This window comes from Mirounga angustirostris, unplaced genomic scaffold (assembly GCF_029215605.1).
Source record: "Mirounga angustirostris isolate CCGP_5_RB_7025 unplaced genomic scaffold, mMirAng1.0.hap1 SCAF_2, whole genome shotgun sequence".
NCBI lineage: Eukaryota > Metazoa > Chordata > Mammalia > Carnivora > Phocidae > Mirounga > Mirounga angustirostris.
Window position 1 is genome coordinate 10,592,317 of NW_026991710.1, and position 17,429 is coordinate 10,609,745.

A 17,429-nucleotide genomic window follows, 5' to 3' on the forward strand; every position below is an offset into this window, starting at 1 on the left:
CTCGGGTGTTGAGGCAATGCCATCTATGTGTTCTGTACCCCTTAATGGGTCTAGCACAGCTTGGGTTATAGTAGTTGAGAATATTCCACATTTTTCTGTAGTCATAAGCAGACATTTTATATTGTTTTTATATTGTTTTTGCCATCTTGTTGAAGGGGGAGAGAAATGCAGTGTCCTTAGGGCTGACAGAGTTCAGGCCTCACTGTTTACCTCTTGGTCGGGATTGATTCATACCACAAAGGCATCAACTTGCACTAAAAACATCAACCACAATAACACACATATTTACTTGTTTGGAGGTTCTGAAATAAAATTAATATTCTATCACTATGGAGTTGAGAACTAAAAAGTAAAAAACAAATCTGAAGATATTCTATCCTATAGTGTAAGCATTGAAAAGGTCAAGGCCAGGATTGTGCCTTTTAGGGGTATTGCTTAAAAGGTCAGTGATGATTTATGAGGAAGTACTGAATGTTCAAAGCTGTCTAGAAGTATAAGAGAATCAGGCTAACACAGTAATACCTCCAACATAAAAAACACCAGCAAAAAACTGTGTTTCTAGTATGTTCTTTGTCTTATCTGGTCTGCTTGCTTCCCTATTCCTGAACATCATCCTTATCAAGTCCAATTTTATTATAGATAATCATTTTATATTATAGTCTTTTCTGAGTACAATGTATTTATCACATTAGACTTGAAGCTCTTTCAGAATATGATCTATGGAATATTCTATATAAACTCAGATCTTAGCCCAGGCTTAGGCATGTAATAGGCATTCAGTGATTTTCCATAAAACAAGTAAGATTTGTATTTGTGCCCATTTATGAATAAAGAATCTAGGTTTAAACATATCTATAGGAACTGCTGAGGTATAACCCAAGCTCTTCAGGTTACATATAAAAAAATTAGTGCCAGAGAAGTTAAGTGGCTTATCTGAGATCAAACATTTAGTTAGTTAAGTGTGAGGGTTTGTGCAATTTTCATTTTTTTCCCAAAAAACCACTGCTTTTATTTCATATGGGAAATATGATTAATTTTTATAATTTTTCAAAGTATATCTCTAGGAATATCAATTAGGTCTATATTAAGACAAGTGTCCTAGGGTTAAATAATTTGAAAAACATTCAGTGGTATGCTGGAGCTGGCCTAGACTGGTTTGCAAGATCTAGTGATTACATTTTCAGGAATTTTGCCAATCAGTGGTTAAATGGCCATTAATAAAAATTAAATCATATATATAAATAAATAAATAACAAGTAGTAAAGATGTTTGAAATAAGGCCAAATTGTGTGAGAAATCTTAAAATGAGGATTCTCCTCGTGTTTTCCTAAAATAACAAGTACTAAGTTACTGTGTGTGTATGAAGGGAGAAATAATAAAAGATTGTAAAGAACTCTGTAAAAAAAAATTAAATCATATAAACTTAAAATTAAATAAATTATATGAAAACAAATGTAATAAATAACCAAAACTATCTACTTCCCAATTATTGTACAGTGTTTTACTATTATGTATGCTCTTGAGGTTATGCATTTCTCTTGTACTTTTATGATAGAGATATTACTGCTCATCTCTTACCAACCCTATGTTCACTGAAATCATGTTGATAGCTTGAATTTGGCCCTAAAGAAAATATTTATGCCACAATAATCAATAATAGTGTAAATTAGGGCTTGACTTAATGTTGAGGTCAAAAGAGTTTGCAGTTTATTGAATATAATTTGTACAAGGGTGAGAAATAATTTAATAGAAGATCATATATTATACTTAACAATAAATTTACTGCAGAAACAGTTAATGGATTTAGTTGCAACTACAATTGTCAAATCATAGTGAATTGTAACCATAAACTATCTATGGACACAAAAGTTTGGCAATGTCAACAAATGAATTTTGTGATAATCAATTGGCTAAAATGGTTAATGTGTACTACTATTAAAAGTCTTTACTCATTGCTTCTTCTTCTCTTTCCTTCCTTTCCTGAATAATTCAGTCCTAAAGATTAAGTGATGTCAGGTAAGTTTGGTGGCCATGGCAAGTGGCTCTGTGTGTCCATGGTAGTCTGGAGAATGCTGGTGGAGCTGAAACTGGATAAAGAAGTATCCTCCTGGAGGGGATTACTCAGACACTTCTGAGCCCAAGTAGCATGTGGAGGTTGCCCATCATAATAGGTGTCAAAGTATAGGATGCAAGATCCTGAGTATATTTAGGAAGGTAGTCCATCTTGAGGTATCAGAAGACAGTCAGGGTAAGGAAGCTCCCATGGAAGGGCAGCCAACGTAAGTGATTAAAGTATAAGTATGGTAAAGAGAATGTCCAAGCATAGAAACAACAGTGGCATCCCAGTGTGGGTTGTTGCAGCCTGAGTGGTCAAGAGAATATCTATACAGGGGAGATAGTAGTAACCATGAGATATTAACTGCGTATGGAAGAATTGCTCAAATAGTTAAATATTAAGAGTAGTGGGGGGGCGCCTGGGTGGCTCAGTCGTTAAGCGTCTGCCTTGGGCTCAGGTCATGATCCCAGGGTCCTGGGATTGAGCTCTGCATCGGGCTCCCTGCTCAGTGGGAAGCCTTCTTCTCCCTCTCCCACTCCCCCCTGCTTGTGTTCCCTCTCTTGTTGTGTCTCTCTCTGTCAAATAAACAAAATCTTAAAAAAAAAAAAAAAGAGTAGCGGGAGCCAGATTTATCACTGTCAGAGAAATGACTTACAAATATTGAAATAAAGAAAACTAGAATTGAACCTATAGTGTTGATTAGCATCAGAGGTATTGAAACCTCATGAAAAAGTATCTATTGAGAACAATATATAGGTGTGAATGTGTGCACATATGTATGTGTGTGAACATACACATGAACTCATCTATCCCAATAAGAGGGTCTGGGAGCAGAAAAAGCACACCCAGGAACTAGATCTTAGCTTCTTAAATATCATACTCCACTAAAAGGAGCCAGGAAACTTTGGCAAAATGGCTGATTCCAGTGCCAGAACAGGGAAAGTGTAAGATGAGAGTGGACTATCTTGCTGTAACAGAAAGTAAGAAAAAGCTCAAAGAATGAGGGGTGTATCAAAAGGGTACACAAGCCAGCTGGAAACACTTCCACAGTCCAATTTTGGGATCATTTCAGCCACAAAATAATGAATAAATTGAATTGTAACCCATTAAATAAAATAGGAATCCATGACCCTATTTTTTTATAAACATATAAATGGATACGTTAAAAGATTAATGAAACCGTGCTTGTCTAGATTTAGTTTTTCTCCACAAAATTCTCATTAAATGGAAAGGAGAATAGAGTAATGTTACAGTGGAGAAGCTGGGCAAACACCACCTTTCTCAGGTGATCAAAAGTGAATATCATCACTAATAGAACAAGTCAAAATCATGTGGACCCAATAAGAAACATCACTTCAGTGATATTCCTGTCAAAGATACAGGAGTGTAGATGTAGCCCGAATCTAATAAAGCCTAAATTGAAGAGTTCTACAAAATAACTAGCTCATAATGTAAGTGTCAAGATCAAGAAAGTCAAAGAAAAACTAATGAAAGTTCCCAGATAAAAGTTGGAGTAAAGATGCATAAAAACTAAATGCAACTCGTGATTCTGGACTTTACTGTTTTCCTATAAAATATATTATTGAGATCATTGAAAATCTTGAATAGGATCTGAACTTTGGATGGTAGTAAAATGTCAGTATTATTTTCATTATTTCAATTTTATGTAGGAGAATACTCTTGTATATGGAAATACACACCAAAGAATTTGAGGGTGGTAGACATCATGGAAGCAATAGGCTAGGGAAAAATTTATTTGTATTGTCATTGAAACTGTTCCTTGATTTTAAGATAAAACACCACCACCACAACAACAAAACACCATGTCATATGACCCAGTAATTCCATTCCTAACTATATAGACAAGAGAACTAAATTAATATATACATAAAAAGGATTGTACAATATTATCCAAGGCATGGTAGTCATAATAGCTAAAAACTGGAAACTACTCAAATGTTCATCAATAGGGAAATGAATAAACATTATAGACTATTTGTACAATGAAATACTAATAAAAAAGGACAACCCATTAATACATGCAACAACATGGGCGATTCTCAAAGACATGTTGAATGGAAGAAGACATAAACTAATACCTACTGTATGATGCCATTTATATAAAATTCAAGCAAAGCCAATCAAAGATGATGGAAATAAGAGTATTGATTGCTTTTTTAAAAAGGGGGAATTAAGTGAAAAGGGCAGACAGGAACTTCCCAGAGTACAATGTTCTGTATCTTAACCAGGTGGTGGTTGTATCAGTATATGCATTTGGCAAAATGTATTAAGATGCACAATTATGATTATGTGTTTTATTGCAAGTAAATTTTGCCTCAATAAATTACTGTGAGCATTAAAAAAAAATGCTGGCAGAAAAATTCAGCCTGGGCGCCTGGGTGGCTCAGTCGTTAAGCGTCTGCCTTCAGCTCAGGTCATGATCCCAGGGTCCTGGGATCGAGTCCCACATCGGGCTCCCTGTTCGGCAGGAAGCCTGCTTCTCCCTCTCCCACTCCCCCTGCTTGTGTTCCTGCTCTTGCTGTCTCTCTCTCTGTCAAATAAATAAAATCTTTAAAAAAAAAAAAAAAAGAAAAATTCAGCCTTCCTGATTTTCTCATTTCAGTAGCCTATGAATAAAATAGTTAACAATTTCAGCTGCTCTTTTTGCTCTGCATATCTCCTGCTGCATTCCAAAAGTAGTCCCTCCACACTCCTCCTCACAAAGAAAAAAACAACTTGTTTGTAATGACCTCTAAGCAAATTCCTTCACATACATAAAACTTGCAGGAAGTCTCTGGAATTATAAAAGTTTGAACAAGAGAGCATTTTGGTCTAATGTACGCAATCCAATATAGCACAATACCTTATGTCTAGGGAATATATTAGCAAAAATTACCTTTTATTACAAAGCACTAGGCCTTCAAGAAATTCTTTATGATTCACTAAAGTGGTAGCAAAGTATGGAATATTTTGTTGTTGCTGCGTTTTCCAGAAACCACACACCTTATATTGAATGAATCTATAATTGTTGGGCAGTGTCTTTTTCCAGTTGAACAGCACTTTTGAGACTATGTTTTTCTGAGAGGTCGTGAAAAGAAAATTGGAAATATTACATATCTGCTGACATGACATAGAACGGTCCTTTCATTTTGCATTTTCTCTTTACCTCTGAATGAAGACAAAAGGCTCTTAAGACAAAAATGCTTCCTTTGGGTTCTCCCCTGAACAAAAGCCATTCATCCCATACTTTGAGGCAACATGTCTTACAAATGAAGGTTGAGGTGAAAGGTACTTGTTCTGTTATTTTGTGAACATGTGAAGTCCATTCACTCCTTATGTAAATCAAATACATAGCTTGAAAACACTAAATATTCTTATTTTACATGCTTTTAATATACTATTATTTTTTCAAAAGAGATATCTAGAGGAAATTGCTCCGTCCCCCTTTGCCTCTTTCATTTCAAATAGGAATATTTACTTTGGGAACTTTCATTGAGTTTAGTTTTTTGCCTACAGTCCACTGATGTGTGTAACCCTTCCTCAAGACCATATGAACTCAAGCTGACTGCATCACATGGTCACCATCCTTGTGGGTTTAGTGCTCAAGTTATTGTCAAAATTGTGAGTTGCATTTATGGCCTTGCACTTCATAGGAATTTCTTCTTATTTCTGCTGTTGGGAGCCTAGATTTTATTAGATTCAGTGAACTAAGTGAGAGTTTAATGAAAGTCAGGGTCTGAACACAGAAACAATCTTTCAATTTTAATTAGTTGTGAGGGTGCCTTATTTATTTCTGAAAGAGCTCAAGTCTCTGTAACCCAAATGGTGATCCCATAATGAACAAATTAGAAACTTTTTTTGTGGAAGTACCTGCTAGCTCATGTAGTTCAACTATTAGGCCATAGCACTCATTTACCAACTTCCCTGTATATTTCTGCTCTCACTGATCTTTTTCCTCTCAAAATAGCTGTATGTAAAATTCATTGTAATGTTTATTTGTTTTAGTTTCTTACAGTCCTATAATTATTTTATGAATAGATGACTTGATTTATATAATACATTGTAATAAAATCTTAAGAGATAAATAAACATTCTTTTCAAGAAATTAGGGGGAAAATTATAAAATACTCCAGAAGAAGGTAAGAGAGAGAGAAAAAAAACCTGATAAAGCACATAAATCTCTGGCAAGTAAGAATAAGCAAAATTGAGAAAACATCTTAAAAATTGACTACTGGAAATGAGATAGTATGTTCAAACACAGATGTACAATTGCATGGGAATGGATTTGAATTTGTAGAGTAAATTGATGTTTTTCAGCAAAAGATAAACTACTAATATCAATTTTAAAAGAGGTAGAAAATATGAACAGTTCAGAAAGGTAGATAAAAGTGTTCCAATTAAGAGAGAAACCTGCTCTAATCCCTTGATAACTTTCTATCTAACCTTTAAATAGAAGAGACTTCCAAGATTTATTCCAGTTTCTAAATGGTATAGGGTAGCTTCTCCACTAGTTTTAGGAATAAAGCATAAGTATGACATCAAACTTTATAAATGTAATACTAAGAAATTGAAACATATTTATTTTACCTCTACATATACATGTTAAAACTTGAAAAAAAAATAGCAAATGAAGTTCAAAAAAATACCAAAAAACAATACACCATTACCAGGATTACAGATGGTTCAGTATGAGATAACCCATGCTAATAATTTATCATCACAAAAAAGGTCAAAAGAGAAAAATATGATGCTTTCAATAAGGCAACTAAAAACTTATTCTACAAATTGACACTAAAAACCCTATATAACAGAAATAGAAGAAAGCCATTTAATATAAGAAAGACTTTTCCAATAGCAAACATCAAATTAAATGAGACATACTCAGTTACTTTAATTAAAGTTAATCATAAGGGAGAAATGTCAGTTATTACATTATTTTGGAGATTTTGGCTAATGCAATAGGAGTAAAGAATATCGGTATAAATGTTAGAAAATAAAATAACTTTTATTGGAATGTTATATGATTGAAGACTTTAGAAAGAAAATAGGAAGGAAAGAAGGAAAGAAGGAAAGGAGAAAGGAAAGCTCTGGGGATGGGGAATCAAGTATTAGAATTAATTAAGCTGGTAAGGTGCCTGGATCCAATATAAATACACAAAATTAATGTTTTGCCTTTATGTTAGTGATATCCTGGTAGAAAAGGAAATGAAAAAACATTGCAATGTACATAACCTACAAACACCAAAGAATAAATTTAGAAAAGAAAACCACAAGATCTATATGAAACAACCAAAATCTTTTTTTGGACATAAAATAAGACCTGAGCTAATGGAGAGAAAGCATTTGTTTCTGGATAGGGATAACTAATATCATATAAATGTCAATCATTCTAAAAATTAATGAACATATGCAATTTTAATTAGAATACTATTTTAACTTGACTACAATTTTAAAATTAATATAGCAATAAATATCTTTGAATAACAACAACAAAAAGACAAAGATTAGATTAGTAAGGAAAGAAACATCTTTTCCCAGATATTAGAACTTTGTATAAGGCCATGTAATTAAAACCATATAGATATCAGCCAAGAAAAACCAAATCAATCACAGAAAGGGAATATATAAAGTCCAGAAATCAATGAAACTCTGTATTAAATATGTGGTAAAATAGCATTTTAATGCCATAAAAGATAATGTTTTATTAATAAATAATGCAAACATAATAATTATTCATCTGGGAGGAAATATGAGTATAGAAAACATTCCAAGTGGGTTAATGTTTAAATATTTTAAAAACCTAAACTATTAGAAAAAGGTGGGAAATGAAGAGGGGGAAGTCAGAGGGGGAGATGAACCATGAGAGACTATGCACTCTGAGAAATAAACTGAGGGTTCTAGAGGGGAAGGAGGTGGGTGGATGGGTTAGCCTGGTGATGGGTATTAAAGAGGGCATGTATTGAATGGAGCACTGGGTGTTATACGCAAACAATGAATCATGGAACACTACATCAAAAACTAATGATGTAATGTATGGTGATTAACATAACATAATAAAATAAAATTTTTTAAAAAAGGTCCTCAGCATTATTAAAGAAATTCAGAATACATTAAAAACAAATTTGACTATAGTGAATTTATGTTTTTGAAAATGCTAAAGCTATAACAGGATGGGAAGAATATTTGAAATATACATGACAAAGATTTGTTATTCTTATATTTTTAAGATTTATTTATTTATTTATTTTTAGAGGGGGGAGGGGTAGAGGGAAGGAATCTCAAGCAGACTCCCCACTAAACGTGGAACCCAACAAGGGGCTCCATCTCAGGACCCTGCGATCATGACCCTGAGATCATGACTTGAGTGGAAGTCAAAAGTCAGACACTTAACCAACTGAGCCACCCAGGCACCCCTAAGATTTGTTATTCTTCATCTGCAAATAGTACTGTGAGACCAATAAGAAGTACACAAATCATCTAATAGAAACATGGGTAAGATATTTTAAAAGACAGTTCTCATAAGATGAAAAACAAATTACTAATAAACGTAACAGGCTAGTCAACCTGTTCTATAAGTCACAATAAGAAACTACTTAGCCTATGGGCTTTGCAATTTTTAGACCATATAACCCAGAATTGGTGAGGATGTGAAGGAACAGGCCATCCTCAACATTGGCCAGACTGAGAATTGATTACATCAGAATGGAAGCTTCCCATGAACCTGAGAAGAGGCTCCTTTTAAAATCAGTCCTTTCATACCAGATGAGTTTCTTATTCTACTGAATTGTATAAAGCCCTAATCAGTAGTCCAAACATTTGTTTCTTGTTTTTTTTTTTAAAGCGATCAAATAGATATGAGTTTCAAATAAGCCTGAGGAACTGGCTCTCAAACACATCCAAAGCCTTGCAAGAATCATGTCAGTGCTGACTTACCGTCAGTGACTGCCATGATTAAGACAAAAAATGATGTAAGACTCATCCTCAGAGGGCTGGGGGGCAAGTCAGACTTGTCACCTGAGATTCAGCTTTGAACTTGCAGATGTGTCTAAGAAGAGCACATTATTGCAGACAGAAAGACCTAAATTGGAGACCCACTTTGGCCTTCTCTATGGGAAATAATAATGGTTTCTATTCTATTCAGCAATGTTTGAAGTTTAAGAGATGAAAATGTACAGGAATATGATATGCACATGTTATATACACTTAGATATAATCTTATGAATAATAAATATTTAACACATTACATGAACACATAGTTCTGAGGGGTTCATGTATATTAATTTGTTTAGTTCCTTACAAAAATGCCCTGTGAAGTAGTTGCTTTTGTCATCTCTATTCTACAAATGAAGAAACTGGGGTAAACAGATACTAAGTAGTTTCCCCAGGGCCACAGCGGTCCCAAAGACCAGAGCTGGGATTTGGCGCCAGACTTAGACCCTTCAACACTATGCTGTATTGCTATATTGCTTCACTGCAGCTTCCTGACATGAATCTACATTTGTTGTATTTGCAGAAACTAGAATCTGAAAATTTTTTGTGATTCTTCTATTGAGGGAAATATTTCATCATCTCCATCTCCTCCCTGTCTGTTAATTGAAATTTTATTTTTGCTATAATCTATCCCACCTTTCATACTGAGAGCAGCTTTTCCCTGTTTATGGAAATTCCATATATTTTTAAATCTATCTTTCCCAAAACTATGCAGGCATACCTTGTTGTATTGAGTTTTGCTTTATTGTGCTTCACAGATAATTTTTTTACAAATTGAAGGTCTGTGGCAACCATGCATGAAACAAGTCTATTGGTGCCATGTTTCCAAGAACATTTGCTCATTGTGTCTCTGCATCACATTTAGAGAATTCTCATAGTATTTCAAACTTTTTCATTATTATTATATTTGTTATGGTGATCAGTGATCAGTGATTATGACTCACTAAAAGCTCAGATGATGGTTAGCATTTTTTGTCAGTAAAGCATTTTTTAATTAGGGTATGTAATTTTTTTTTTAAATGTAGTGCTATCTCACATTTAATAGACTATAGTATAGTGTAAACATAACATTTATATGTACTAGGAAACTGGAAAATTCATTTGATTTGCTTTGTTGTGATATTTGCTTTCTTGTGATGGTCTGGAACAGAACCCACAGTATCTCTGTGGTGTACTTGTATAAATTGCAAACTCAACTATCAAAATCAAAGACATCAAACTTTGAGCCATTCTGAGTGTTTCCACCTGAATATACTTACTCTCTCTACTATTTTTCTTTGAGATAAGGACATCCAGTGGCTTCTAGTTGATGGAAAAGGGAACTGATACTCATGTGACTTTGTAATACAGTGGAAAGAGTAGCAGGAGGCAAGCAAAGTTTTAGCACAAGGTTATTTTGTCACTGTTTGTTATTTGTTTTTTGTGGGTTTTTTTGTTTTGTTTTGTTTTGTTTTGTTTCTTTTGTTTTGCTCTGCTTTCATTTACCTCATTGATTCACCGCTGCATAAAATATATGATTTAATTTACAGGAATTTGGTTTGCAAAGTGTCCTTCAAGAACATACCTTTTGTAGCATGAGGTAAAGCTGTGGAGACACTTTTGGTAACTGAAGAAGCAAATAACCAACTTAGAGATAAATCACTGATGCCTTTGCTTTTGTGTCTCCGTCCTTGATTTGGCAATTTTTCTGCTCATTAGTCCTTTCCTCCTGAGGATGGATGAGATCAGAAGGAAGATCAAGCCCAAATCAGTCAATTACATCTACTTGTCAGCAACGGAAGGGAAGGATGGAAGCCTGATGTGCAAGGATTCAGAGACAACATGAGGGATTATCTGGGGATTTCCATTACCCAGTACTTCCTCTTTCTATGAACAGGAATAATTGAGAATCCAGCCTGGATTCTGGAGCTGGATGCCACCCTCAGGCTAATCTTGCCCAATCTTCTCTATTTATAGATGAGGAAACTCAGAACCAGAGAGGATCATTTGTCTGCCCAATGACGCACAGCTTGCTGATGGCAGATGTAGTGACCCCCAGATATTCAGCTTCTACCTTGTAGTTACATGAAACAAAATTCTAATTCCATGTTAGTCACAGTACAATTTCACTTAAAATAACCCATGGGTTACTTTATTATAATATTTTCAAGTAGGTAAAGTCTCAAAAGAAGTAGGGTATGATGGGAAAACCACTAGGAATCAGAGGGCCTAGGTCTAATTATGGCTTAATGCTATGTAGAGTTGTGTTATATGGGGCAGATGCCCTAACGTCCCTGGGCTTTTGTTCTTACCTACCAAAAAGGGATAATTATCCCTACCTTGACTATCCTCACAGAGTTTGGGAGAGGGTCAAAGGATACAAAATAATAATAATAGTAATAGTGGGGGAGCTGTCTATATGCCATATAGTGTTAAGTACTCCACATGCATCATTTCTTAACCCTTTTGACAACTTTATGACTCAGGCAATGTTGAGGAATTGGAAACTAAAGCTCAGAGAGGTTAAATAATGTGTTCAAGGTCACATATATAATCATATGGGAAGTATTTTGTTAATTTTAAAGTAAATTATAGTGTGTGTGTGTGTGTTGCAGTGGTGGGGTGCTCCCTCTATTAGTGCTGACACAGGTGATGTTCACTGCTGTGAACCTGATACCCGCCCTGGATTCTAGATTCTGGTTCACCTGAAGTGGAGACAGCACTTTGAGAAGCAGTTGAAGATAGGACTTCTCAAAATGAATGAGTCAGGGAAGAGTGTGGAAGATTTGTGCAGTTAGGTGATCCTTTTAGATTTTAGCCTGGGGAAATAGCTAGCCATGGACCAATTTAGGGAAGAAGGATATTATCTGGGGTACCATTTATGAAAGATCAATCAGTTATCTGAACCTAAGACCAATGGACATGTGTGTGTGGGGGTGGATGCATATGTAAGTAAGATAACGTGTTTGAAAGCTTTGACCAACATGAGGACCCTTTGTGTGGTTCTTTGGCTACCTTGAGCATCTTTTGGGGTGAGTCACTAGAGAATAAAGGAAAGGAAACTGGGATGGGATTCTTCTCTTGGTCTAAATGAATATTTGTCAACAGCAATTTTCTACGAGATGATTTACATGTCATAGATTGTCAGAGTGGGAAAGACTTCAGAAAATAAAGCTCTATCATCCATCTTAATTGTAAGATGGCTTTTTACAATGGCCCCTCCCTCCTTTGCCCAGTGTGCTTCTTAAACCCAGAGCCCTGAAGCATTTTCTGATAAGAATCCAGGCTTCTATCAGGATTTAGGCATTGCTTATTTCCCCATCCTTACATTCGTTCACTGAGGTGTTCTCCCAAAAAGCATTCACTGAGTACCAGTGATGTCAGGCACTGTGCTGGGCATGGCAACTACTAAGCTGAGTAATGAAGATTCTCTGCCTTCAAGGAAGTTATTGCTAGCATATAAAGGTGTAGATAGATAATCATTGTCTAGTGTGGAAAACGTCTACCCAAAAGCTAAATCTGGAATGCTGCCTATTTTGATAAAGAAAATTTTACTGGAACACACCATGCCCATTTGTTTGCATATTGTCTATGGCTGCTTTCAAACTATGATGTCAAAGTTGAGTAGTCATGATCGGGTATGACTTGCATATCTCCCTACAGAAAAAGTTTACAGACCCCTGATCTGAAGCACAGAATGCCTTTCACAGCATTGGGAAGGGGGGCAGTAAGTCTGTATATATCAGTAGCGCTTAAACCCAGCTACACAGTAGAATCATCTAAAGAGCTTTTAAAACATTGATACCCGTCTCCTAAAAAGATTTGAACTCAATGGTATGCCAAGGTTGGTTGTGTGGTTTGTTTTTTTTTTAACATTCCTAAGGTGATGCAATCTTAGGATGCCAATGTGCAACCAGGGTAGACAAAGACCCTTCTAGAGAAAGCGACATTCTGACCAATGGGACCTGACGTAAGAATAGTATGTACCAGGCTGGGGTGTGTGTGAGAGTTTTCTGGGGAGAAAGAAAAGCATGTGTAGATAGTATATAGCCCATCTGGGGATCCTCAATTAGTTCTATAGAGAGGGAGCTGGCTGGGAAGAGGTGAGTCCGAAGAGACAGAAAGGACCTAATCATGAAAGTTTTTATATACCCTGTTAAAAATGTTTGGAGTTCATCTTAAAAAAGCATGGGAAGTAGTTACAATGTAGCTGTAAAGTGCTGCCTTGTCTTTGCCCCCTGCTCAAAATAAAGCTGTTACCTTTCTAGCCCTGTCCGCCATGGTGCTTAGCAGCCAGGGATGCATGGTCTCAGACATGTTTACCAAGTAAAACACTGACTTGAGGGGCGCCTGGGTGGCTCAGTCATTAAGCATCTGCCTTCGGCTCAGGTCATGATCCCAGGGTCCTGGGATCGAGCCCCGCATCGGGCTCCCTGCTCAGCGGGGAGTCTACTTCTCCCTCTCCCACTCCCCCTACTTGTGTTCCCTCTCTCGCTGTGTCTCTCTGTCAAATAAATAAAAAAAAATCTTAAAAAAAAAAAAAAAGCATGGAAAGTATGTAACTAAAGGGTTTTAATCAGGGATGGTAATGTGGTTGAATTTGCCTGACAATGATGTTAGCAGCTGTATGGGGTTGAGATGGAACACGTCTGGGAAGGCCTCAGGCAGGGGTTGATGCTGTAAGGAGGTGGAGGCCGGGGGAGAAGGTAAGAGGCCAATCTCGGATTCCACTGAGACCCTCTACCAATTGCCTGAGTTAGGACTGAGACTCAGTGCCCTACGGCAGGGTATACTGTTGGAAGCTGAGATGGGGACCTACTGTCACTCAGCAACTTCCGGCCTTGGCTCTTCTTTGCCCCAATTCTATCTTTTTTTTTTTTTTTAAAGATTCTATTTGTTTATTTGAGAGAGAGAAAAAGAGAGCAAGAGATAGCAAGCATGAGTGGGGTGGGTGAGGGGCAGAGGGAGAAGCAGGCTCCCCGCTGAGCAGGGAGCCCGATGGGGGGCTTGAACCCAGGACCCTGGGATCATGACCTGAGCTGAAGCCAGGCACTCAACCAACTGAGCCACCCAGGGGCCCTGCCCCTAATGCTATCTAACAGAGTCTTGTTCCCACGCTCCACACTGTGCTGCTCGAGGGAGAGACCATGTTGGGGCCACCTTGGACCTTCCTTCCTCTCTTTGAGTGCCCAGCAGAGGACATTTATACATAGGAAGTGCTGAGGAATAATCTATTACACAACGAAGCCATCTTGTTTTGAGTGAGGAAAGTGATGGCACAAGACCAGCCACAGAGCAAGGAGCAACAGGAGTGTGACCTGACTTGGGTATGGGACAACGGTGTCCTGGGAAGCTGTCTACCTTAGTTACCACGCGGCTCAGAATGCCCAACTTCTGCTGTCTACATTGTGCATGACCACCAGCGCCTACCTCGCCGGAGATACCACAATAAGTTTGTGAGGTCAGCGTGGATGGTGCCAGTGCCAGCCCAGTGTTGGGCAAACCGGTACTCCAAGACAACCAGCTTTCACCGGCAACAGTTTAGCAACAGTCCCCAGCAAGTGCCTTTAATCCCGTCCTTCTTTCTTCTCTTTCCACTAGCTCTTGTTTTCCAATATTATCATTTACTTTTGTGTCTCAACCCACGATCCAAGCTGTCCTGTTGAGAATGTCACATCCCTCCTCCTATTGGAGACAGATCCCCCAGGGGAGTCTTTGAACAAATAATTTTACTTATCTCTTATGAGCTCGACTCTCCTGGTACTGAAGCCTGCATGAAGGAAACAGAATTATTTATGTTATTTTTAAAAAAGAGAGCTAGATTTCCTCTCTCTCTCTCCCTCTCTTTCCATTGGGGAGATCTTAAAACACTGTAAATTTTGGTAGCTGGGCTGGGCCAAAGCAGTCTCTCTTCCCGCTGGGGCACACAGCCGCTGCTTAATTTAGAGTGATTCCAAAGGCGGGGGGGGGGTCATAATGCAGAGATCACGCTGTTAGGAACCATCACTCTGGTTGGAGACATATGTAGCCACAGAAGGCTGAACAGATCACAGCAGCTTAAGGCTCTGGAAGATAAAAGGGCCGGCATCGCTGATAGGGACCCTAGAGACAGCTGGTTGCTTGCACACACACCCAGCAGCTTTCAGTGCTCCTTCCTTCCTTCTAACTCCCTCCTTCTCTCCCTCCCCCCCCTGTTTTCTCTCCCCCTTTCATTTCCTTAGTAAAACTCACATGAATTGGGGATAGGAGAAGGAGACGGTGGATGGGAGGATGTACTGGTCAGACCTCACAGATGTAGTTATCAGTTCGCATACGTGAGGCATGAAGCTAACACCTGCTATTCTTCTCCTTTCTTTTAACGTGGAAAATCATTAAAACAAAATGCTTATAGGAATGCCAGGTGCTACGTGGTTTAGGGTAAAAAATCAACACCCTAAATCTTCAGGTGGACTTCGGTATAAGGACTGATTCTGACCCCTCTGTAGATGCGGATGTTGGATTAAGCTCTCTGCAGCTGGCAAATAATAATCTCTAACTTTTGGGTTCCTTGAAAAATTAAATAGCATCATAAAGATTAAATGCCAAGTGCAGTTATTGGTACAAATGGGGGCTCACAAATCCTGCCTGGCTTCTGGTTTTCTTTCTTTCTTTTTCTTTCTTTCTTTCTTTCTTTCTTTCTTTCTTTCTTTCTTTCTTTCTTTCTTTCTTTCTTTCTTTCTTTCTTTCTTTCTTTCTTTCTTTCTTCTTTCTTTTTTATAGTTGCATGGCCTCAGGAAAATTATTTGAGCATGTTGAGCCTCAGGCAGGGGTTGATGCTGTAAGGAGGTGGAGGCCGGGGGAGAATATATCTTAGATATATCTTAGAAGGGGACTAATGATGTGCCCCTGATGAGACATTGAAAGGATTGAATAAGGTATCATATTCATGTCTCTGTAATTTGTAATGTGCTGTATAAATGTGAGGCATCTAATTATTACACCCTTTGTTACATTATATATAACTTATGTCAACAAGTGGCAAAAAAGCACCCTGTGGGCAGAGGATTATATGGCAGCCACTGTACTAGGGACTTTTAAAATACACATTCTCTAATTATTATAACCACCCGGTGCAGAATGTAAGGTCATTTTTATTGGCTGGATAGCGAAACTGGTTGACCAGCAAATGACGACCAGCATTTATTCCACACTCACTATATGTTAGTCCCTGATCTAAATGCTTTAGATGTATTACTTCATTAATAGTAAGGGTCTCATCAACCCCACAGTGTAAGAAAGGTAATCCTCATTTTATAGATGAGGAAACTAAAGTACAGAAAAACTGAGTCACTTGTGCAAGGTATACAGCTGGTAGGTGATAAAATAAGATTTGAAGGCAAGCAGTCTGACTCCACAGCCTGAACTCTTACCTATAACATTATATGGCAATGTGATGACTTGGTTACAGGAGTTTATTTCTTTAGCTTCTAGTGGCTGTGCTCACTTCAAATTAACTCATGGGAATATTTCATGAGATACAATATCATTTATATGTACTGCATCATTTCCAAAGACAAGGGATATATTATATATTCAAGTAAATTTTGTTGAGAAAATAGTACCATTAGCACAGAGAGCACTTATTTGCCACCATTAGTAAATATCGCTCTTAAATTGGGTCTATAACCTGAGTTTGTATATTTATGCATCTATTTATTAATGTATATATACTCCCATAAACCTGGGCTGCTACTTCATGATCCTTCTGTGCAGGATGAAACAATCAGAAGACATACCAGTCCGGTATCTAGAAATAATTAAACTGTGGTGTGAAATCATTCCTGCCGTAGGCCTTACATTCACAGTTTCCAAAAGTCTTTAGAGCTTTGAGAACCCAGATGGCTAGAGCTTTCCTCTTTCTTTTTTTTTTTTTAAAGATTTTATTTATTTGCGAGAGAGAGAATGAGAGACAGAGAGCATGAGAGGGAGGAGGGTCAGAGGGAGAAGCAGACTCCCTGCTGAGCAGGGAGCCCGATGCGGGACTTGATCCCAGGACTCCAGGATCATGACCTGAGCTGAAGGCAGTCGCTTAACCAACTGAGCCACCCAGGCGCCCGAGCTTTCCTCTTTCTAACCCCTACCCCTTTTCATTTTCCAAGATACATTCTGCCTTTCAGAGAGTATCCCCTAGACCTTAATAGAACAAATTACTCTTAGATCCTTGTATCTCTAACCAGCATCCTGATCAACTGCTAAAGAACCAGCATGGTAGAAATAAAGCCAGGGCGAGAGATGGTAAAAACTTGTGAAAACACAAGAAAATATTTATTTATTTATTTATTTATTTTTTAAAGATTTTATTTATTTATTTGAGAGAGAGAATGAGAGAGAGAGAGAGAGAGAGCATGAGAAGGGGGAGGGTCAG

The 17,429-nt window shown here is 37.4% G+C and overlaps 1 non-coding gene across 1 annotated transcript; it reads left to right on the forward strand.

Annotated features, from left to right (window-relative positions):
- The first annotated feature begins 13,209 nt into the window (after positions 1-13,209).
- On the forward strand, positions 13,210-13,342 carry LOC135363718 (small nucleolar RNA SNORA63). Its single transcript, XR_010409785.1, has one exon. It is a non-coding gene; the product is annotated as a small nucleolar RNA SNORA63 (small nucleolar RNA).
- Positions 13,343-17,429: the final 4,087 nt, after the last annotated feature.